Raw genomic sequence first — 24976 nt, forward strand, 5'->3', positions numbered from 1 at the left:
GGGCTAACCTAGACCTAACATGCGTTATCCTCTAAAATATTGATCCAAACCAGGTTTAATGGACTGTTTCAGTGTGGTACCACTTTACTACGTGATCCAAAGCAGAAAAAACCCTCGATCAGATCAACAAGTATGTGAAAAACGCAAAAGTATGAGTCTGATGAGGGCGAATCCCAGACCTATGCCAGACCTAACTTGCGTTATCCTCTAAAATATTGATCGAAACCAGGTTTAATTGACTGTTTCAGCGTGGTACCACATTACTACGTGATACAATCTAGAAACAGCCCAGGATCTAGCCATCAAGTATGAGAAATATGCGAAAGAATGAGCCTGATGAGGGCAAATCCTAGACTTAACCCAAACCTAACATGCGTTATCCTCTCAAATATTTATCAAGATCAGGTTTAATTGAATGTTTCAGTGTGGTACCACATTACTACGTGAACCAAACCAGAAAAAACCCAGGATCCGTTCAACAAGTATGTGAAGAATGCGAAAGTATCAGTCTGATGAGTGAAAATCCCCGACCTAACCTAGACCTAAAATGCGTTATCCTCTAAAATATTGATCCAAACCAGGTTTAATCGACTGTTTCAGTGTGGTACCACATTACTACGTGATCCAAACCAGAAAAAACCCAGGATCAGTTCAACAAGTATGTGAAGAATGCGAAAGTATGAGTCTGATGAGTGAAAATCCCAGGGCTATCCTAGACCTAACATGCGTTATCCTCTAAGATATTGATCGAAACCAGGTTTAATCGACTGTTTCAGTGTGGTATCACACTACTACGTGACCCAAACCAGACAAAACCCATGATCTGTTCAACAAGTATGTGAAAAACGCGAAAGTATGCGCCTGATGAGGGCAAATCCCAGACCGATCCCAGACCTAACTTGCGTTATCCTCTAAAATATTGATCGAAACCAGGTTTAATTGACCGTTTCAGTGTGGTACCACATTACTACGTGATGCAAACCAGAAAAAACCCAGGATCCGTTCAAAAAGTATGTGAAGGATGCGAAAGTATGAGTCTGATCAGAGAAAATCTCAGGCCTTACCTAGACCTAACTTGCGTTGTCCTCTAAAATATTGATGGAAACCAGGTTTCATTGACTGTTTCAGTGTGGTACTACATTACTACGTGATGCAATCCAGAAAAAGCCCAGGATCAAGCCATCAAGTATGAGAAATATGCGAAAGAATGAGCCTGATGAGAGCAAATCTCAGACCTAACCTAGACCTAACATGCGTTATCCTCTAAAATATTGAGCGAAACCAGGTTTAATGGACTGTTTCAGTGTGGTACCACACTACTTCGTGATCCAAACCAGAAAAAACCCAGGATCTGTTCAACAAGTATCTGAAAAACGCGAAACTGTGAGCCTGATGAGGGCAAATCTTAGACCTAACCCAGACCTAAGATGCGTTATCCTCTAAAATATTTATCCAGACCAGGTTTCATTGAATGTTTCAGAGTGGTACCACTTTACTACGTGATCCACTCCAGAACTAGCCCAGGATCTAGCCATGAAGTATGAGAAATATGCGAAAGTAAGAGCCTGATGAGGGCAAATCCTAGACCTATCCCAGACCTAACTTGCGTTATCCTCTAAAATATTGATCGAAACCAGGTTTAATTTACTGTTTCAGCGTGGTACCACACTACTACGTGATCCAAACCAGTAAAAACCCAGGATCCGTTCAACAAGTATGTGGAGAATGCGAAAGTATGAGTCTGATGAGTGAGAATCCCAGGCCTAACCTAGACCTAACATGCGTTATCCTCAATAATATTGATGGAAACCAGGTTTAATTGAGTGTTTCAGTGTTATACTTCATTACTACGTGATGCAATCCAGAAAAAGCCCAGGATCTAGCCATCTAGTATGAGAAATATGCGAAAGAATGAGCCTGATGAGAGCAAATCCCTGACCTAACCTAGACCTAACATGAATTATTCTCTAAAATATTCATCAAAACCAGGTTTAATTGATTGTTTCAGTGTGGTACCACATTACTACGTGATCCAATCCAGAAATAGCCCAGGATCCAGCCATGAAGTATGAGAAATGTTCGAAAGTATGAGCCTGATGAGGGCAAATCCTAGACCTAACCCAGACCTAACATGCGTTATCCTCTAAAATATTTATCAAGACCAGGTTTAATTGAATGTTTCAGTGTGGTACCACACTACTACGTGATCCAAACCAGTAAAAACCCAGGATCCGTTCAACAAGTATGTGGAGAATGCGAAAGTATGAGTCTGATGAGTGAAAATCCCAGGACTAACCTAGAACTAATATGCGTTATCCTCATAAATATTGATCGAAACCAGGTTTAATCGACTGTTTCAGTGTGGTACCACACTACTACGTGACCCAATCAAGAAAAAACCCAGGATCTGTTCAACAAGTATGTGAAAAACGCGAAACTGTGAGCCTGATGAGGGCAAATCTTAGACCTAACCCAGACCTAAGATGCGTTATCCTCTAAAATATTTATCCAGACCAGGTTTCATTGAATGTTTCAGTGTGGTACCACTTTACTACGTGATCCACTCCAGAACTAGCCCAGGATCTAGCCATGAAGTATGAGAAATATGCGAAAGTAAGAGCCTGATGAGGGCAAATCCTAGACCTATCCTAGACCTAACTTGCGTTATCCTCTAAAATATTGATCGAAACCAGGTTTAATTGACTGTTTCAGCGTGGTACCACATTACTACGTGATACAATCCAGAAACAGCCCAGGATCTAGCCATGAAGTATGAGAAATATGCGAAAGTGTGAGCCTGATGAGGGCAAATCCTAGACCTAACCCAGACCTAACATGCGTTATCCTCTAAAATATTGATAGCAAGCAGGTTTAATGGACTGTTTCAGTGTGGTACCACATTACTACGTGATCCACACCAGAAAAAACCCAAGATCCGTTCAACAAGTATGTGAAGAATGTGAAAGTATGAGTCTGATGAGTGAAAATCCCAGGCCTAACCTAGACCTAACATGCGTTATCCTCAATAATATTGATGGAAACCAGGTTTAATTGAGTGTTTCAGTGTTGTACTTCATTACTACGTGATGCAATCCAGAAAAAGCCCAGGATCTAGCCATCTAGTATGAGAAATATGCGAAAGAATGAGCCTGATGAGAGCAAATCCCTGACCTAACCTAGACCTAACATGAATTATTCTCTAAAATATTCATCAAAACCAGGTTTAATTGACTGTTTCTGTGTGGTACCACATTACTACGTCATCCAATCCAGAAATAGCCCACGATCCAGCCATGAAGTATGAGAAATATGCGAAAGTATGAGCCTGATGAGGGCAAATCCTAGACCTAACCCAGACCTAACATGCGTTATCCTCTAAAATATTTATCAAGACCAGGTTTAATTGAATGTTTCAGTGTGGTACCACACTACTACGTGATCCAAACCAGTAAAAACCCAGGATCCGTTCAACAAGTATGTGAAGAATGCGAAAGTATGAGTCTGATGAGTGAAAATCCCAGGACTAACCTAGACCTAATATGCGTTATCCTCATAAATATTGATCGAAACCAGGTTTAATCGACTGTTTCGGTGTGGTACCACACTACTACGTGACCCAATCAAGAAAAAACCCGGGATCTGTTCAACAAGTATGTGAAAAACGCGAAAGTATGAGCCTGATGAGGGCAAATCCCAGACCTATCCCAGACCTAACATGCGTTATCCTCTAAAATATTTATCAAGACCAGGTTTAATTGATTGTTTCAGTGTGGTCCCACATTACTTCGTGATCCATACCAGAGAACACCCAGGATCCGTTCAACAAGTATGTGAAGAATGCGAAAGTATGAGTCTGATGAGTGAAAATCCCAGACCTAACCTAGACCTAACATGCGTTATCCTCTAAAATGTTGATCCAAACCAGGTTTAATGGACTGGTTCAGTGTGGTACCACACTACTACGTGATCCAAACCAGAAAAAACCCAGGATCTGTTCAACAAGTATGTGAAAAACGCGAAAGTATGAGCCTGATGTGGGCAAATCCCAGACCTATCCCAGACCTAACTGGCGTTGTCCTCTAAGATATTGATGGAAACCAGGTTTAATTGACTGTTTCAGTGTTGTACTTCATTACTACGTGATGCAATCCAGAAAAAGCCCAGGATCTAGCCATCAAGTATGAGAAATATGCGAAAGAATGAGCCTGATGAGAGCAAATCCCAGACCTAACCTAGACCTAACTTGAATTATTCACTAATATATTGATCGAAACCAGGTTTAATTGACTGTTTCAGTGTGGTCCCACATTACTACGTGATGCAATCCAGAAAAAGCCCAGGATCTAGCCATCAAGTTTGAGAAATATGCGAAAGAATGAGCCTGATGAGAGCAAATCCCAGACCTAACCTAGACCTAACATGAATTATTCTCTAAAATATTGATCGAAACCAGGTCTAATTGACTGTTTCAGTGTGGTACCACATTACTACGTGATCCAAACCAGAAAAAGCCCAGGATCTGTTCAACAAGTATGTGAAAACCGCGAAAGTATGAGCCTGATCAGGGCGAATCCCAGACCTATGCCAGACCTAACTTGCGTTATCCTCTAAAATATTGATCGAAACCAGGTTTAATTGACTGTTTCAGCGTGGTACCACATTACTACGTGATACAATCCAGAAACAGCCCAGGATCTAGCCATGAAGTATGAGAAATATGCGAAAGTATGAGCCTGATGAGGGCAAATCCTAGACTTAACCCAAACCTAACATGCGTTATCCTCAAAAATATTTATCAAGATCAGGTTTAATTGAATGTTTCAGTGTGGTACCACATTACTACGTGATCCAAACCAGAAGAAACCCAGGATCCGTTCAACAAGTATGTGAAGAATGCGAAGGTATGAGTCTGATGAGTGAAAATCCCAGGGCTAACCTAGACCTAACATGCGTTATCCTCTAAAATATTGATCCAAACCAGGTTTAATGGACTGCTTCAGTGTGGTACCACTTTACTACGTGATCCAAAGCAGAAAAAACCCTCGATCAGGTCAACATGTATGTTAAAACTGCGAAAGTATGACCCTGATGAGGGCAAATCCCAGGCCTAACCTAGACCTAACATGCGTTGTCCTCTAAAATATTGATGGAAGCCAGGTTTAATTGACTGTTTCACTGTTGTACTTCATTACTACGTGATCCAATCCAGAAAAAGCCCAGGATCTAGCCATCAAGTATGAGAAATATGCGAAAGAATGAGCCTGATGAGAGCAAATCCCAGACCTAACCTAGACCTAACATGAATTATTCTCTAAAATATTGTTCGAAACCAGGTTTAATTGACTGTTTCAGTGTTGTACTTCATTACGACGTGATGCAATCCAGAAAAAGCCCAGGATGTAGCCATCAAGTATGAGAAATATGCGAAAGAATGAGCCTGATGAGAGCAAATCCCAGACCTAACCTAGACCTAACATGAATTATTCTCTAAAATATTGATCAAAACCAGGTTTAATTGACTGTTTCAGTGTGGTGCCACATTACTACGTGATCCAATCCAGAAATAGCCCAGGATCTAGCCATCAAGTATGAGAAATATGCGAAAGAATGAGCCAGATGAGGGCAAATCATAGACCTAACCCAGACCTAACATGCGTTATCCTCTAAAATATTTATCGAGATCAGGTTTAATTGATTGTTTCAGTGTGGTACCACATTACTACGTGATCCACACCAGAAAAAACCCAAGATCCGTTCAACAAGTATGTGAAGAATGCGAAAGTATGAGACTGATAAGTGAAAATCCCAGGCCTAACCTGGACCTAACATGCGTTATCCTCAATAATATTGATCGAAACCAGGTTTAATTGAGTGTTTCAGTGTTGTACTTCATTACTACGTGATGCAATCCAGAAAAAGCCCAGGATCTAGCCATCTACTATGAGAAATATGCGAAAGAATGAGCCTGATGAGAGCAAATCCCAGGCCTAACCTAGACCTAAAATGAATTATTCTGTAAAATATTCATCAAAACCAGCTTTAATTGACTGTTTCAGTGTGGTACCACATTACTACGTGATCCAATCCAGAAATAGCCCAGGATCCAGCCATGAAGTATGAGAAATATGCGAAAGTATGAGCCTGATGAGGGCAAATCCTAGACCTAACCCAGACCTAACATGCGTTATCCTCTAAAATATTTATCAAGACCAGGTTTAATTGACTGTTTCAGTGTGGTGCCACATTACTACGTGATCCAATCCAGAAATAGCCCAGGATCTAGCCATCAAGTATGAGAAATATCTGAAGTATGAACCTGACGATGGCAAATCCTAGACCTAACCCAGACCTAACATGCGTTATCCTCTAAAATATTTATCAAGACCAGGTTTAATTGAATGTTTCAGTGTGGTACCACATTACTACGTGATCCAAACCAGCAAAAACCCAGGATCCGTTCAACAAGTATGTGAAGAATGCGAAAGTATGAGTCTGATGAGTGAAAATCCCCGGCCTAACCTAGACCTAACATGCGTTATCCTCAAAAATATTGATCGAAACCACGTTTAATCGACTGTTTCAGTGTGGTACCACACTATTACGTGACCCAAACCAGAAAAAACCCAGGATCTGTTCAACAAGTATGTGAAAAACGCGAAAGTATCAGCCTGATGAGGGCAAATCCCAGACCTATCCCAGATCTAACTTGCGTTATCCACTAAAATATTGATCGAAACCAGGTTTAATTGACTGTTTCTTTGTGGTACCACATTACTACGTGATACAATCCAGAAATAGCCCAGGATCTAGCCATGAAGTATGAGAAATATCTGAAGTATGAACCTGACGAGGGCAAATCCTAGACCTAACCCAGACCTAACATGCGTTATCCTCTAAAATATTTATCAAGACCAGGTTTAATTGAATGTTTCAGTGTGGTACCACATTACTACGTGATCCAAACCAGTAAAAACCCAGGATCCGTTCAACAAGTATGAGAAGAATGCGAAAGTATGAGTCTGATGAGTGAAAATCCCCGGCCTAACCTAGACCTAACATGCGTTATCCTCAAAAATATTGATCCAAACCAGGTTTAATGGACTGTTTCAGTGTGGTACCACATTACTACGTGCTCCAATCCAGAAATAGCCCAGGATCCAGCCATGAAGTATGAGAAATATGCGAAAGTATGCGCCTGATGAGGGCAAATCCTAGACCTAACCCAGACCTAACATGCGTTATCTTCTAAAATATTTATCGAGATCAGGTTTAATTGATTGTTTCAGTGTGGCACCACATTACTACGTGATCCACACCAGAAAAAACCCAAGATCCGTTCAACAAGTATGTGAAGAATGCGAAAGTATGAGTCTGATGAGTGAAAATCCCAGGCCTAACCTGGACCTAACATGCGTTATCCTCAATAATATTGATCGAAACCAGGTTTAATTGAGTGTTTCAGTGTTGTACTTCATTACTACGTGATGCAATCCAGAAAATGCCCAGGATCTAGCCATCTAGTATGAGAAATATGCGAAAGAATGAGCCTGATGAGAGCAAATCCCAGGCCTAACCTAGACCTAACATGAATTATTCTCTAAAATATTCATCAAAACCAGGTTTAATTGACTGTTTCAGTGTGGTACCACATTACTACGTGATCCAATCCAGAAATAGCCCAGGATCCAGCCATGAAGTATGAGAAACATGCGAAAGTATGAGCCTGATGAGGGCAAATCCTAGACCTAACCCAGACCTAGCATGCGTTATCCTCTAAAATATTTATCAAGACCAGGTTTAATTGAATGTTTCAGTGTGGTACCACATTACTACGTGATCCAAACCAGCAAAAACCCAGGATCCGTTCAACAAGTATGTGAAGAATGCGAAAGTATGAGTCTGATGAGTGAAAATCCCCGGCCTAACCTAGACCTAACATGCGTTATCCTCAAAAATATTGATCGAAACCACGTTTAATCGACTGTTTCAGTGTGGTACCGCACTACTACGTGACCCAAACCAGAAAAAACCCAGGATCTGTTCAACAAGTATGTGAAAAACGCGAAAGTATGAGCCTGATGAGGGCAAATCCCAGACCTATCCCAGACCTAACTTGCGTTATCCACTAAAATATTGATCGAAACCAGGTTTAATTGACTGTTTCTGTGTGGTACCACATTACTACGTGATACAATCCAGAAATAGCCCAGGATCTAGCCATGAAGTATGAGAAATATCTGAAGTATGAACCTGACGATGGCAAATCCTAGACCTAACCCAGACCTAACATGCGTTATCCTCTAAAATATTTATCAAGACCAGGTTTAATTGATTGCTCCTGTGTGGTCCCACATTACTACGTGATCCAAACCAGAAAAAACCCAGGATCCGTTCAACAAGTATGTGAAGAATGCGAAAGTATGAGTCTGATGAGTGAAAATCCCCGGCCTAACCTAGATCTAACGTGCGTTATCCTCAAAAATATTGATCGAAACCACGTTTAATCGACTGTTTCAGTGTGGTACCACACTACTACGTGACCCAATCCAGAAATAGCCCAGGATCCAGCCATGAAGTATGAGAAATATGCGAAAGTATGAGCCTGATGAGGGCAAATCCTAGACCTAACCCAGACCTAACATGCGTTATCCTCAAAAATATTGATCCAAACCAGGTTTAATGGACTGTTTCAGTGTGGTACCACATTACTACGTGCTCCAATCCAGAAATAGCCCAGGATCCAGCCATGAAGTATGAGAAATATGCGAAAGTATGCGCCTGATGAGGGCAAATCCTAGACCTAACCCAGACCTAACATGCGTTATCCTCTAAAATATTTATCAAGACCAGGTTTAATTGAATGTTTCAGTGTGGTACCACATTACTACGTGATCCAAACCAGCAAAAACCCAGGATCCGTTCAACAAGTATGTGAAGAATGCGAAAGTATGAGTCTGATGAGTGAACATCCCCGGCCTAACCTAGACCTAACATGCGTTATCCTCAAAAATATTGATCGAAACCACGTTTAATCGACTGTTTCAGTGTGGTACCACACTATTACGTGACCCAAACCAGAAAAAACCCAGGATCTGTTCAACAAGTATGTGAAAAACGCGAAAGTATCAGCCTGATGAGGGCAAATCCCAGACCTATCCCAGATCTAACTTGCGTTATCCACTAAAATATTGATCGAAACCAGGTTTAATTGACTGTTTCTTTGTGGTACCACATTACTACGTGATACAATCCAGAAATAGCCCAGGATCTAGCCATGAAGTATGAGAAATATCTGAAGTATGAACCTGACGAGGGCAAATCCTAGACCTAACCCAGACCTAACATGCGTTATCCTCTAAAATATTTATCAAGACCAGGTTTAATTGAATGTTTCAGTGTGGTACCACATTACTACGTGATCCAAACCAGTAAAAACCCAGGATCCGTTCAACAAGTATGAGAAGAATGCGAAAGTATGAGTCTGATGAGTGAAAATCCCCGGCCTAACCTAGACCTAACATGCGTTATCCTCAAAAATATTGATCCAAACCAGGTTTAATGGACTGTTTCAGTGTGGTACCACATTACTACGTGCTCCAATCCAGAAATAGCCCAGGATCCAGCCATGAAGTATGAGAAATATGCGAAAGTATGCGCCTGATGAGGGCAAATCCTAGACCTAACCCAGACCTAACATGCGTTATCTTCTAAAATATTTATCGAGATCAGGTTTAATTGATTGTTTCAGTGTGGTACCACATTACTACGTGATCCACACCAGAAAAAACCCAAGATCCGTTCAACAAGTATGTGAAGAATGCGAAAGTATGAGTCTGATGAGTGAAAATCCCAGGCCTAACCTGGACCTAACATGCGTTATCCTCAATAATATTGATCGAAACCAGGTTTAATTGAGTGTTTCAGTGTTGTACTTCATTACTACGTGATGCAATCCAGAAAATGCCCAGGATCTAGCCATCTAGTATGAGAAATATGCGAAAGAATGAGCCTGATGAGAGCAAATCCCAGGCCTAACCTAGACCTAACATGAATTATTCTCTAAAATATTCATCAAAACCAGGTTTAATTGACTGTTTCAGTGTGGTACCACATTACTACGTGATCCAATCCAGAAATAGCCCAGGATCCAGCCATGAAGTATGAGAAACATGCGAAAGTATGAGCCTGATGAGGGCAAATCCTAGACCTAACCCAGACCTAACATGCGTTATCCTCTAAAATATTTATCAAGACCAGGTTTAATTGAATGTTTCAGTGTGGTACCACATTACTACGTGATCCAAACCAGCAAAAACCCAGGATCCGTTCAACAAGTATGTGAAGAATGCGAAAGTATGAGTCTGATGAGTGAAAATCCCCGGCCTAACCTAGACCTAACATGCGTTATCCTCAAAAATATTGATCGAAACCACGTTTAATCGACTGTTTCAGTGTGGTACCGCACTACTACGTGACCCAAACCAGAAAAAACCCAGGATCTGTTCAACAAGTATGTGAAAAACGCGAAAGTATGAGCCTGATGAGGGCAAATCCCAGACCTATCCCAGACCTAACTTGCGTTATCCACTAAAATATTGATCGAAACCAGGTTTAATTGACTGTTTCTGTGTGGTACCACATTACTACGTGATACAATCCAGAAATAGCCCAGGATCTAGCCATGAAGTATGAGAAATATCTGAAGTATGAACCTGACGATGGCAAATCCTAGACCTAACCCAGACCTAACATGCGTTATCCTCTAAAATATTTATCAAGACCAGGTTTAATTGATTGGTCCTGTGTGGTCCCACATTACTACGTGATCCAAACCAGAAAAAACCCAGGATCCGTTCAACAAGTATGTGAAGAATGCGAAAGTATGAGTCTGATGAGTGAAAATCCCCGGCCTAACCTAGATCTAACGTGCGTTATCCTCAAAAATATTGATCGAAACCACGTTTAATCGACTGTTTCAGTGTGGTACCACACTACTACGTGACCCAAACCAGAAAAAACCCAGGATCTGTTCAACAAGTATGTGAAAAACGCGAAAGTATGAGCCTGATCAGGGCAAATCCCAGACCTATCCCAGATCTAACATGCGTTATCCTCTAAAATATTTATCAAGACCAGGTTTAATTGATTGTTTCAGTGTGGTCCCACATTACTACGTTATCCAAACCAGAAAAAACCCAGGATCCGTTCAACAAGTATGTGAAGAATGCGAAAGTATGAGTCTGATGAGTGAAAATCCCAGACCTAACCTAGACCTAACATGCGTTATCCTCTAAAATGTTGATCCAAACCAGGTTTAATGGACTGGTTCAGTGTGGTACCACACTACTACGTGATCCAAACCAGAAAAAACCCAGGATCCGTTCAACAAGTATGTGAAAAACGCGAAAGTATGAGCCTGATGTGGGCAAATCCCAGACCTACCCCAGACCTAACTTGCACTGTCCTCTAAGATATTGATGGAAACCAGGTTTAATTGACCGTTTTAGTGTGGTACCACTTTACTACGTGATCCAAAGCAGAAAAAACCCTCGATCAGGTCAACATGCATGTTAAAACTGCGAAAGTATGACCCTGATGAGGGCAAATCCCAGACCTATCCCAGACCTAACTTGCGTTATCCTCTAAAATATTTATCAAGACCAGGTTTAATTGATTGTTTCAGTGTGGTCCCACATTACTACGTGATGCAATCCAGAAAAAGCCCAGGATCTAGCCATCAAGTATGAGAAATATGCGAAAGAATGAGCCTGATGAGAGCAAATCCCAGACCTAACCTAGACCTAACTTGAATTATTCTCTAATATATTGATCGAAACCAGGTTTAATTGACTGTTTCAGTGTGGTCCCACATTACTACGTGATGCAATCCAGAAAAAGCCCAGGATCTAGCCATCAAGTATGAGAAATATGCGAAAGAATGAGCCTGATGAGAGCAAATCCCAGACCTAACCTAGACCTAACTTGAATTATTCTCTAATATATTGATCGAAACCAGGTTTAATTGACTGTTTCAGTGTGGTCCCACATTACTACGTGATCCAAACCAGAGAAAACCCAGGATCTGTTCAACAAGTATGTGAAAAACGCGAAAGTATGAGCCTGATCAGGGCAAATCCTAGACCTAACCCAGACCTAACATGCGTTATCCTGTAAAATATTGATCGCAACCAGGTTTAATGGACTGTTTCAGTGTGGAACCACACTACTACGTGATCCAAACCAGAAAAAACCCAGGATCTGTTCAACAAGTATGTGAAAAACGCGAAAGTATGAGCCTGATGTGGGCAAATCCCAGACCTATCCCAGACCTAAATTGCGTTGTCCTCTAAGATATTGATGGAAACCAGGTTTAATTGACTGTTTCAGTGTTGTACTTCATTACTACGTGATGCAATCCAGAAAAAGCCCAGGATCTAGCCATCAAGTTTGAGAAATATGCGAAAGAATGAGCCTGATGAGGGAAATCCTAGACCTAACCCAGACCTAACATGCGTTATCCTCAAAAATATTGATCGAAACCAGGTTTAATCGACTGTTTCAGTGTGGTACCACACTACTACGTGACCCAATCCAGAAAAAACCCGGGATCTGTTCAACAAGTATGTGAAAAACGCGAAAGTATGAGCCTGATCAGGGCAAATCCTAGACCTAACCCAGACCTAACATGCGTTATCCTGTAAAATATTGATCGCAACCAGGTTTAATGGACTGTTTCAGTGTGGAACCACACTACTACGTGATCCAAACCAGAAAAAACCCAGGATCTGTTCAACAAGTATGTGAAGTGTGCGAAAGTATGAGTCTGATGAGGTCAAATCCTAGACCTAACCCAAACCTAACATGCGTTATCCTCTAAAATATTTATCAAGGCCAGGTTTAATTGAATGTTCCAGTGTGGTACCACATTACTACGTGAACCAAACCAGAAAAAAGCCAGGATCCGTTCAACAAGTAAGTTAAAACTGCGACAGTATGACCCTGATGAGAGCAAATCCCAGACCTAACCTAGACCTGACATGCGTTGTCCTCTAAAATATTGATGGAAACCAGGTTTAATTGACAGTTTCAGTGTTGAACTTCATTACTACGTGATGCAATCCAAAAAAAGCCCAGGATCTAGCCATCAAGTATGAGAAATATGCGATAGAATGAGCCTGATGAGAGCAAATCCCTGACCTAACCTAGACCTAACATGAATTACTCTCTAAAATATTGATGGAAACCAGGTTTAATTGACTGCTTCAGTGTTGTACATCATTACTACGTGATGCAATCCAAAAAAAGCCCAGGATCTAGCCATCAAGTATGAGAAATATGCGAAAGAATGAGTCTGATGAGAGCAAATCCCTGACCTTACCTAGACCTAACATGAATTATTCTCTAAAATATTTATCAAGACCAGGTCTAATTGAATGTTTCAGTGTGGTACCACATTACTACGTGATCCAAACCAGTAAAAACCCAGGATCCGTTCAACAAGTATGAGAAGAATGCGAAAGTATGAGTCTGATGAGTGAAAATCCCCGGCCTAACCTAGACCTAACATGCGTTATCCTCAAAAATATTGATCCAAACCAGGTTTAATGGACTGTTTCAGTGTGGTACCACATTACTACGTGCTCCAATCCAGAAATAGCCCAGGATCCAGCCATGAAGTATGAGAAATATGCGAAAGTATGCGCCTGATGAGGGCAAATCCTAGACCTAACCCAGACCTAACATGCGTTATCCTCTAAAATATTTATCAAGACCAGGTTTAATTGAATGTTTCAGTGTGGTACCACATTACTACGTGATCCAAACCAGCAAAAACCCAGGATCCGTTCAACAAGTATGTGAAGAATGCGAAAGTATGAGTCTGATGAGTGAAAATCCCCGGCCTAACCTAGACCTAACATGCGTTATCCTCAAAAATATTGATCGAAACCACGTTTAATCGACTGTTTCAGTGTGGTACCGCACTACTACGTGACCCAAACCAGAAAAAACCCAGGATCTGTTCAACAAGTATGTGAAAAACGCGAAAGTATGAGCCTGATGAGGGCAAATCCCAGACCTATCCCAGACCTAACTTGCGTTATCCTCTAAAATATTTATCAAGACCAGGTTTAATTGATTGTTTCAGTGTGGTCCCACATTACTACGTGATACAATCCAGAAATAGCCCAGGATCTAGCCATGAAGTATGAGAAATATCTGAAGTATGAACCTGACGATGGCAAATCCTACACCTAACCCAGACCTAACATGCGTTATCCTCTAAAATATTTATCAAGACCAGGTTTAATTGATTGCTCCTGTGTGGTCCCACATTACTACGTGATCCAAACCAGAAAAAACCCAGGATCCGTTCAACAAGTATGTGAAGAATGCGAAAGTATGAGTCTGATGAGTGAAAATCCCCGGCCTAACCTAGACCTAACGTGCGTTATCCTCAAAAATATTGATCGAAACCACGTTTAATCGACTGTTTCAGTGTGGTACCACACTACTACGTGACCCAAACCAGAAAAAACCCAGGATCTGTTCAACAAGTATGTGAAAAACGCGAAAGTATGAGCCTGATGAGGGCAAATCCCAGACCTATCCCAGACCTAACATGCGTTATCCTCTAAAATATTTATCAAGACCAGGTTTAATTGATTGTTTCAGTGTGGTCCCACATTACTACGTTATCCAAACCAGAAAAAACCCAGGATCCGTTCAACAAGTATGTGAAGAATGCGAAAGTATGAGTCTGATGAGTGAAAATCCCAGACCTAACCTAGACCTAACATGCGTTATCCTCTAAAATGTTGATCCAAACCAGGTTTAATGGACTGGTTCAGTGTGGTACCACACTACTACGTGATGCAATCCAGAAAAAGCCCAGGATCTAGCCATCAAGTATGGGAAATATGCGAATGAATGAGCCTGATGAGAGCAAATCCCAGACCTAACCTAGACCTAACATGAATTATTCTCTAAAATATTGATCGAAACCAGGTTTAATTGACTGTTTCAGTGTGGTACCGCATTATTACGTGATCCAAACCAGTAAAACCCCAGGATCCGTTCAACAAGTATGTGAAGAATGCGAAAGAATGAGTCTGATGAGTGAAAATCCTCGGCCTAACCTAGACCTAACATGCGTTATCCTCAAAAATATTGATCGAAACCAGGTTTAATGGACAGTTTCAGTGTGGTACCACACTACTACGTGATCCAAGCCAGAAAAAAACCCAGGATCTGTTCAACAAGTATGTAAAATACGCGAAAGTATGAGCCTGATGAGGGCAAATCCCAGACCTATCCCAGACCTAACTTGCGTTATCCTCTAAAATATTGATCGAAACCAGGTTTAATTGACTGTTTCAGTGTGGTACCACATTACTACGTGATCCAATCCAGAAATTGCCCAGGATCTAGCCATGAGGTATGAGAAATATGCGAAAGTTTGAGCCTGACGAGGGTAAATCCTAGACCTAACCCAAACCTAACATGCATTATCCTCTAAAATATTGATCCAAACCAGGTTTAGTGGACTGTTTCAGTGTGGTACCACTTTACTACGTGATACAAAGCAGAAAAAACCCTCGATCAGGTCAACATGTATGTTAGAACTGCGAAAGTATGACCCTGATGAGGGCAAATCCCAGGCCTAACCTAGACCTTACATGAATTATTCTCTAAAATATTGATCGAAACCAGGTTTAATTGACTGTTTCAGTGTTGTACTTCATTACTACGTGATGCAATTTCAGAAAAAGCCCAGGATATAGCCATCAAGTATGAGAAATATGCGAAAGAATGAGCCTGATGAGAGCAAATCCCAGACCTAACCTAGACCTAACATGAATTATTCTCTAAAATATTGATCGAAACCAGGTTTAATTGACTGTTTCAGTGTGGTACCACATTACTACGTGATCCAATCCAGTAAAACCCCAGGATTCGTTCAACAAGTATGTGAAGAATGCGAAAGAATGAGTCTGATGAGTGAAAATCCCAGGCCTAACCTAGACCTAACATGCGTTATCCTCAAAAATATTGATCGAAACCTGGTTTAATCGACTGTTTCAGTGTGGTACCACATTGCTATGTGATCCAATCCAGAAATAGCCCAGGATCTATCCATGAAGAATAAGAAATATGCGAAAGTATGAGCCTGATGAGGGCAAATCCCAGGCCTAACCTAGACCTAACATGCGTTATCCTCTAAAATATTTATCAAGACCAGGTTTAATTGAATGTTTCAGTGTGGTATCACATTACTACGTGAACCAAACCAGAAAAAACCCTGTATCTGTTCAACAAGTATGTGAAAAATGCGAAAGTATGACCCTGATGTGGGCAAATCCCAGACCTAACCCAGACCTAACTTGCATTGTCCTCTAAAATATTGATCGAAACCAGGTTTAATTGACTGTTCCAGTGTGGTACCACATTACTACGTGATCCAATCCAGAAATAGCCCAGGATCTAGCCATGAAGTATGAGAAATATGCGAAAGTATGAGCCTGATGAGGGCAAATCCTAGACCTAACCCAGACCTAACAGGCGTTATCATCTAAAATATTTATCAAGACCAGGTTTAATTGATTGTTTCAGTGTGGTACCACATTACTACGTGATCCACACCAGAAAAAACCCAAGATCCGTTCAACAAGTATGTGAAGAATGCGAAAGTATGACTCTGATGAGTGTAAATCCCAGGCCTAGCGTAGACCTAACATGCGTTATCGTCAAAAATATTGATCGAAACCTGGTTTAATCGACTGTTTCAGTGTGGTACCACAATACTACGTGATGCAATCCAGAAAAAGCCCAGGATCTAGCCATCAAGTATGAGAAATATGCGAAAGAATCACCCTGATGAGGGCAAATCCTAGACCTATCCCAGACCTAACTTGCGTAATCCTCTAAAATATTGATCGAAACCAGGTTTAATTGACTGTTTTAGTGTGGTACCACTTTACTACGTGATCCAAAGCAGAAAAAACCCTCGATCAGGTCAGCATGCATGTTAAAACTGCGAAAGTATGACCCTGATGAGGGCAAATCCCAGGCCAAACCTATACCTAACATGCGTTATCTTCTAAAATATTGAGCGAAACCAGGTTTAATGGACTGTTTCAGTGTGGTACCACATTACTACGTGAACCAAACCAGAAAAAACCCAGGATCAGTTCAACAAGCATGTGAAAAACGCGAAAGTATGAGCCTGATGAAGGCGAATCCCAGACCTATCCCAGACCTAACTTGCGTTATCCTCTAAAATATTGATCGAAACCAGGTTTAATTGACTCTTTCAGCGTGGTACCACGTTACTACGTGATACAATCCTGAAACAGCCCAGGATCTACCCATGAAGTATGAGAAATATGCGAAAGTATGAGCCTGACGAGGGCAAATCCTAGACCTAACCCAAACCTAACATGCGTTATCCTCTAAAATATTGATCCAAACCAGGTTTAATGGACAGCTTCAGTGTGATACATCTTTACTACGTGATCCAAAGCAGAAAAAACCCTCGATCAGGTCAACATGTATGTTAAAACTGCGAAAGTATGACCCTGATGAGGGCAAATCCCAGGCCTAACCTAGGCCTGGCATGCGTTGTCCTCTAAAATATTGATGGAAACTTGGTTTAATTGACTGTTTCAGTGTTGTACTTCATTACTACGTGATGCAATCCAGAAAAAGCCCAGGATCTAGCCATCAAGTGTGAGAAATATGTGAAAGAATGAGCCTGATGAGAGCAAATCCCAGACCTAACCTAGACATAACATGAATTATTCTCTAAAATATTGATCAAAACCAGGTTTAATTGACTGTTTCAGTGTGGTACCACATTACTATGTGATCCAAACCAGAAAATGGCCCAGGATCTATCCATGAAGTATAAGAAATATGCGAAAGTATGAGCCTGATGAGTGAAAATCCTCGGCCTAACCTAGACCTAACATGCGTTATCCTCAAAAATATTGATCGAAACCAGGTTTAATGGACAGTTTCAGTGTGGTACCACACTACTACGTGATCCAAACCAGAAAAAACCCAGGATCAGTTCAACAAGTAAGTGAAAAACGCGAAAGTATGAGCCTGATGAGGGCAAATCCCAGGCCTAACCTAGACATAACTTTCGTTATCCTCTAAAATATTGATCGAAACCAGGATCAGTGGGCTGCTTCTGTGTGGTACCACATTACTGCGCGATCCAAACCAGAAAAAACCCAGGATCTGTTCAACAAGTATGTGAAAAATGCGAAAGTATGACCCTGATGTGGCAAATCCCAGACCTAACACAGACCTAACTTGCATTGTCCTCGAAAATATTGATCGAAACCAGGTTTAATTGACTGTTTCAGTGTGGTACCACTTTACTACGTAATCCAAAGCATTAAGAACCCTCGATCAGGTCAACATGTATGTTAAAACTGCGAAAGTATGACCCTGATGAGGGCAAATCCCAGGCCTTACCTAGACCTAACATGCGTTGTCCTCTAAAATATTGATGGAAACTAGGTTTAATTGACTGTTTCAGTGTTGTACTTCATTACTACGTGATGCAATCCAGAAAAAGCCCAGGATCTAGCCATCAAGTATGAGAAATATGTGAAAGAATGAGCCTGATGAGAGCAAATCCCAGACCTAACCTAGACATAACATGAATTATTCTCTAAAATATTGATCAAAACCAGGTTTAATTGACTGTTTCAGTGTGGTACCACATTACTACGTGATCCAATCCAGAAATAGCCCTGGATCTAGCCATGAAGTATGAGAAATATGCGAAAGTATGAGCCTGACGAGGGCAAATCCTAGACCTAACCCAGACCTAACATGCGTTATCCTCTAAAATATTTATCATGACCAGGTTTAATTGATTGTTTCAGTGTGGTCCCACATTACTACGTGATCCAAACCAGAAAAAACCCAGGATCCGTTCAACAAGTATCTGAAGAATGCGAAAGTATGAGTCTGATGAGGGCTAATCCCAGACCTATCCCAGACCTGACTTGCGTTATCCTCTACAATAATGATCGAAACCAGGTTTAATTGACTGTTTTAGTTGTGGTACCACTTTACTACGTGATCCAAAGCAGAAAAAACCCTCGATCAGGTCAACATGCATGTTAAAACTGCGAAAGTATGACCCTGATGAGGTCAAATCCCAGACTTATCCCAGACCTGACTTGCGTTATCCCCTAAAATATTTATCAAGACCAGGTTTAATTGATTGTTTCGGTGTGGTCCCACATTACTACGTGATCGAAACCAGAAAAAACCCAGGATCCGTTCAACAAGTATGTGAAGAATGCGAAAGTATGACTCTAATGAGTGAAAATCCCGGACCTAACCTAGACCTAACATGCATTATCCTCTAAGATATTGATCCAAACCAGGTTTAATGGACTGTTTCAGTGTGGTACCACTTTACTACGTGATCCAAAGCAGAAAAAACACTCGATCAGGTCAACATGTATGTTAGAACTGCGAAAGTATGACCATGATGAGGGCAAATCCCAGACCTATCCCAGACCTAACTTGCGTGGTCCTCTAAGATATTGATGGAAACCAGGTTTAATTGACTGTTTCAGTGTGGTCCCACATTACTACGTGATCCAAACCAGAAAAAGCCCAGGATCCGTTCAACAAGTACGTGAAGAATGTGAAAGTATGAGTCTGATGAGTGAAAATCCCAGGCCTAACCTATATCTAACATGAATTATTCTCTAAAATATTGATCGAAACCTGGTTTAATCTACTGTTTCAGTGTGGTACCACATTACTATGTGATCCAAACCAGAAAATAACCCAGGATCTGTTCAACGAGTATGGGAAGTGTGCGAAAGTATGAGTCTGATGAGGTCAAATCCCAGACCTATCCCAGACTTAACTTGCGTTATCCTCTAAAATATTGATCGATGCCGGGTTTAATCGACTGTACCTGTGTGGTACCACATTACTACGTGATCCAAACCAGAAAAACCCCAGGATCAGTTCAACAAGTATGTGAAAAACGCGAAAGTATGAGCCTGATGAGGGCGAATCCCTGACCTATCCCAGACCTAACTTGCGTTATCCTCTGAAATATTGATCGAATCCAGGTTTAATTGACTGTTTCAGTGTGGTACCACTTTACTACGTGATCCAAAGCATTAAGAACCCTCGATCAGGTCAACATGTATGTTAAAACTGCGAAAGTATGACCCTGATGAGGGCAAATCCCAGGCCTTACCTAGACCTAACATGCGTTGTCCTCTAAAATATTGATGGAAACTAGGTTTAATTGACTGTTTCAGTGTTGTACTTCATTACTACGCGATGCGATCCAGAAAAAGCCCAGGATCTAGCCATCAAGTATGAGAAATATGCGAAAGAATGAGCCTGATGAGAGCAAATCCCAGACCTAACCTAGACATAACATGAATTATTCTCTAAAATATTGATCAAAACCAGGTTTAATTGACTGTTTCAGTGTGGTACCACATTACTACGTGATCCAATCCAGAAATAGCCCAGGATCTAGCCATGAAGTATGAGAAATATGCGAAAGTATGAGCCTGACGAGGGCAAATCCTAGACCTAACCCAGACCTAACATGCGTTATCCTCTAAAATATTTATCATGACCAGGTTTAATTGATTGTTTCAGTGTGGTCCCACATTACTACGTGATCCAAACCAGAAAAAACCCAGGATCCGTTCAACAAGTATGTGAAGAATGCGAAAGTATGAGTCTGATGAGGGCTAATCCCAGACCTATCCCAGACCTAACTTGCGTTATCCTCTAAAATAATGATCGAAACCAGGTTTAATTGACTGTTTTAGTTGTGGTACCACTTTACTACGTGATCCAAACTAGAAAAAACCCAGGATCCGTTCAACAAGTATGTGAAGAATACGAAAGTATGAGTCTGATGAGTGAAAATCCCCGGCCTAACCTAGACCTATCATGCGTTATCCTCAAAAATATTGATCGAAACCTGGTTTAATCGACTGTTTCAGTGTGGTACCACATTACTATGTGATCCAAACCAGAAAATAACCCAGGATCTGTTCAACGAGTATGTGAAGTGTGCGAAAGTATGAGTCTGATGAGGGCAAATCCTAGACCTATCCCAGACCTAACATGCGTTATCCTCTAAAATATTGATCAAAACCAGGTTTAATTGACTGTTTCAGCGTGGTACCACGTTACTACGTGATCCAAACCAGAAAAAACCCAGGATCCGTTCAACAAGTATGTGAAGAATGCGAAAGTATGAGTCTGATGAGGGCTAATCCCAGACCTATCCCAGACCTAACTTGCGTTATCCTCTAAAATCATGATCGAAACCAGGTTTAATTGACTGTTTTAGTTGTGGTACCACTTTACTACGTGATCCAAAGCAGAAAAAACCCTCGATCAGGTCAACATGCATGTTAAAACTGCGAAAGTATGACCCTGATGAGGTCAAATCCCAGACCTATCCCAGACCTGACATGCGTTATCCTCTGAAATTTTTATCAAGACCAGGTTTAATTGATTGTTTCGGTGTGGTCCCACATTACTACGTGATCCAAACCAGAAAAAACCCAGGATCCGTTCAACAAGTATGTGAAGAATGCGAAAGTATGAGTCTGATGAGTGAAAACCCCAGACCTAACCTAGACCTAACATGCGTTATCCTTTAAAATATTGATCTAAACCAGGTTTAATCGACTGTTTCAGTGTGGTACCACTTTACTACGTGATCCAAAGCAGAAAAAACACTCGATCAGGTCAACATGTATGTTAGAACTGCGAAAGTATGACCCTGATGAGGGCAAATCCCAGACCTATCCCAGACCTAACTTGCGTTGCCCTCTAAGATATAGATGGAAACCCGGTTTAATTGATTGTTTCAGTGTGGAACCACATTACTACGTGATCCAATCCAGAAATAGCCCAGGATCTAGCCATGAAGTATGAGAAATATGCGAAAGTATGAGTCTGATGAGTGAAAATCCCTGGCCTAACCTAGACCTAACATGCGTTATCCTCAAAAATATTGATCGAAACCTGGTTTAATCGACTGTTTCAGTGTGGTACCACATTACTATGTGATCCAAACCAGAAAATAACCCAGGATCTGTTCAACGAGTATGTGAAGTGTGCGAAAGTATGAGTCTGATGAGGGCAAATCCTAGACCTATCCCAGACCTAACATGCGTTATCCTCTAAAATATTGATCGAAACCAGGTTTAATTGACTGTTTCAGCGTGGTACCACATTACTACGTGATACAATCCAGAAACAGCCCAGGATGTAGCCATGAAGTATGAGAAATATGCGAAAGTATGAGCCTGATGAGGGCAAATTCTAGACCTGACCCAGACCTAACATGTGTTTTCCTCTAAAATATTTATCAAGACCTGCTTTAATTGAATGTTTCAGTGTGGTAGCACATTACTACGTGATCTAATCCAGAAATAGCCCAGGATCTAGCCATGAAGTCTGAGAAATATGCGAAAGTATGAGCCTGACGAGGGCAAATCCCCGGCCTAAAACAGACCTAACATGCGTTATCCTCTAAAATATTTATCAAGACCAAGTTTAATTGAATGTTTCAGTGTGGTACCACATTACTACGTGAACCAAGCCAGAAAAAACCCAGGATCCGTTCAACAAGTATGTGAAGAATGCGAAAGTATGAGTCTGATGAGTGAAAATCCCAGGGCTAACCTAGACCTAACATGCGTTATCCTCTAAAATATTGATCCAAACCAGGTTTAATGGACTGTTTCAGTGTGGTACCACTTTACTACGTGATCCAAAGCATTAAGAACCCTCGATCAGGTCAACATGTATGTTAAAACTGCGAAAGTATGACCCTGAGGAGGGCAAATCCCAGGCCTTACCTAGACCTAACATGCGTTGTCCTCTAAAATATTGATGGAAACCAGGTTTAATTGACTGTTTCAGTGTTGTACTTCATTACTGCGTGATGCAATCCAGAAATAGCCCAGGATCTAGCCATGAAGTATGAGAAATATGCGAAAGTATGAGCCTGACGAGGGCAAATCCTAGACCTAACTCAGACCTAACATGCGTCATCCTCTAAAATATTTATCATGACCTGGTTTAATTGATTGTTTCAGTGTGGTCCCACATTACTACGTGATCCAAACCAGAAAAAACCCTGGATCCGTCCAACAAGTATGTGAAGAATGCGAAAGTATGAGTCTGATGAGTGAAAATCCCAGGCCTAACCTAGACCTAACATGCGTTATCCTCAAAAATATTGATCGAAACCAGGTTTAATTGACTGTTTCAGTGTGGTACCACATTACTATGTGATCCAATCCAGAAATAGCCCAGGATCTAGCCGTGAAGTATGAGAAATATGCGAAAGTATGAGCCTGACGAGGGCAAATCCTAAACCTAACTCAGATCTAACATGCGTTATCCTCTAAAATATTTATCATGACCAGGTTTAATTGATTGTTTCAGTGTGGTCCCACATTACTACGTGATCCAAACCAGAAAAAACCCAGGATCCGTTCAACAAGTATGTGAAGAATGCGAAAGTATGAGTCTGATGAGTGAAAATCCCAGGCCTAACCTAGACCTAACATGAATTATTCTCTAAAATATTGATCGAAACCTGGTTTAATCTACTGTTTCAGTGTGGTACCACATTACTATGTGATCCAAACCAGAAAATAACCCAGGATCTGCTCAACGAGTATTGTAAGTGTGCGAAAGTATGAGTCTGATCAGGTCAAATCCCAGACCTATCCCAGACTTAACTTGCGTTATCCTCTAAAATATTAATCGAAACCGGGTTTAATCGACTGTTTCATTGTGGTACCACATTACTACGTGATCCAAACCAGAAAAAACCCAGGATCAGTTCAACAAGTATGTGAAAAACGCGAAAGTATGAGCCTGATGAGGGCGAATCCCAGACCTAACCCAGACCTAACTTGCGTTATCCTCTAAAATATTGATCGAAACCAGGTTTAATTGACTGTTTCAGCGTGGTACCACATTACTACGTGATACAATCCAGAAACAGCCCAGGATCTAGCCATGAAGTATGAGAAATATGCGAATGTATGAGCCTGATGAGGACAAATCCTAGACCTAACCCAAACCTAACATGCGCTATCCTCTAAAATATTTATCAAGACCAAGTTTAATTGAATGTTTCAGTGTGGTACCACATTACTACGTGAACCAAGCCAGAAAAAACCCAGGATCCGTTCAACAACTATGTGAAGAATGCGAAAGTATGAGTCTGATGAGTGAAAATCCCAGGGCTAACCTAGACCTAACATGCGTTATCCTCTAAAATATTGATCCAAACCAGGTTTAATGGACTGTTTCAGTGTGGTACCACTTTACTACGTGATCCAAAGCAGAAAAAACACTCGATCAGGTCAACATGTATGTTAGAACTGCGAAAGTATGACCCTGATGAGGGCAAATCCCAGACCTATCCCAGACCTAACTTGCGTTGCCCTCTAAGATATAGATGGAAACCCGGTTTAATTGATTGTTTCAGTGTGGAACCACATTACTACGTGATCCAATCCAGAAATAGCCCAGGATCTAGCCATGAAGTATGAGAAATATGCGAAAGTATGAGCCTGACGAGGGCAAATCCTAGACCTAACTCAGACCTAACATGCGTCATCCTCTAAAATATTTATCATGACCTGGTTTAATTGATTGTTTCAGTGTGGTCCCACATTACTACGTGATCCAAACCAGAAAAAACCCAGGATCCGTCCAACAAGTATGTGAAGAATGCGAAAGTATGAGTCTGATGAGTGAAAATCCCCGGCCTAACCTAGACCTAACATGCGTTATCCTCTAAAATATTGATCGAAACCAGGTTTAATTGACTGTTTTAGTGTGGTACCACTTTACTACGTGATCCAAAGCAGAAAAAACCCTCGATCAGGTCAACATGCATGTTAAAACTGCGAAAGTATGAGCA

This window comes from Colletes latitarsis, unplaced genomic scaffold, assembly GCF_051014445.1.
Source record: "Colletes latitarsis isolate SP2378_abdomen unplaced genomic scaffold, iyColLati1 scaffold0002, whole genome shotgun sequence".
NCBI lineage: Eukaryota > Metazoa > Arthropoda > Insecta > Hymenoptera > Colletidae > Colletes > Colletes latitarsis.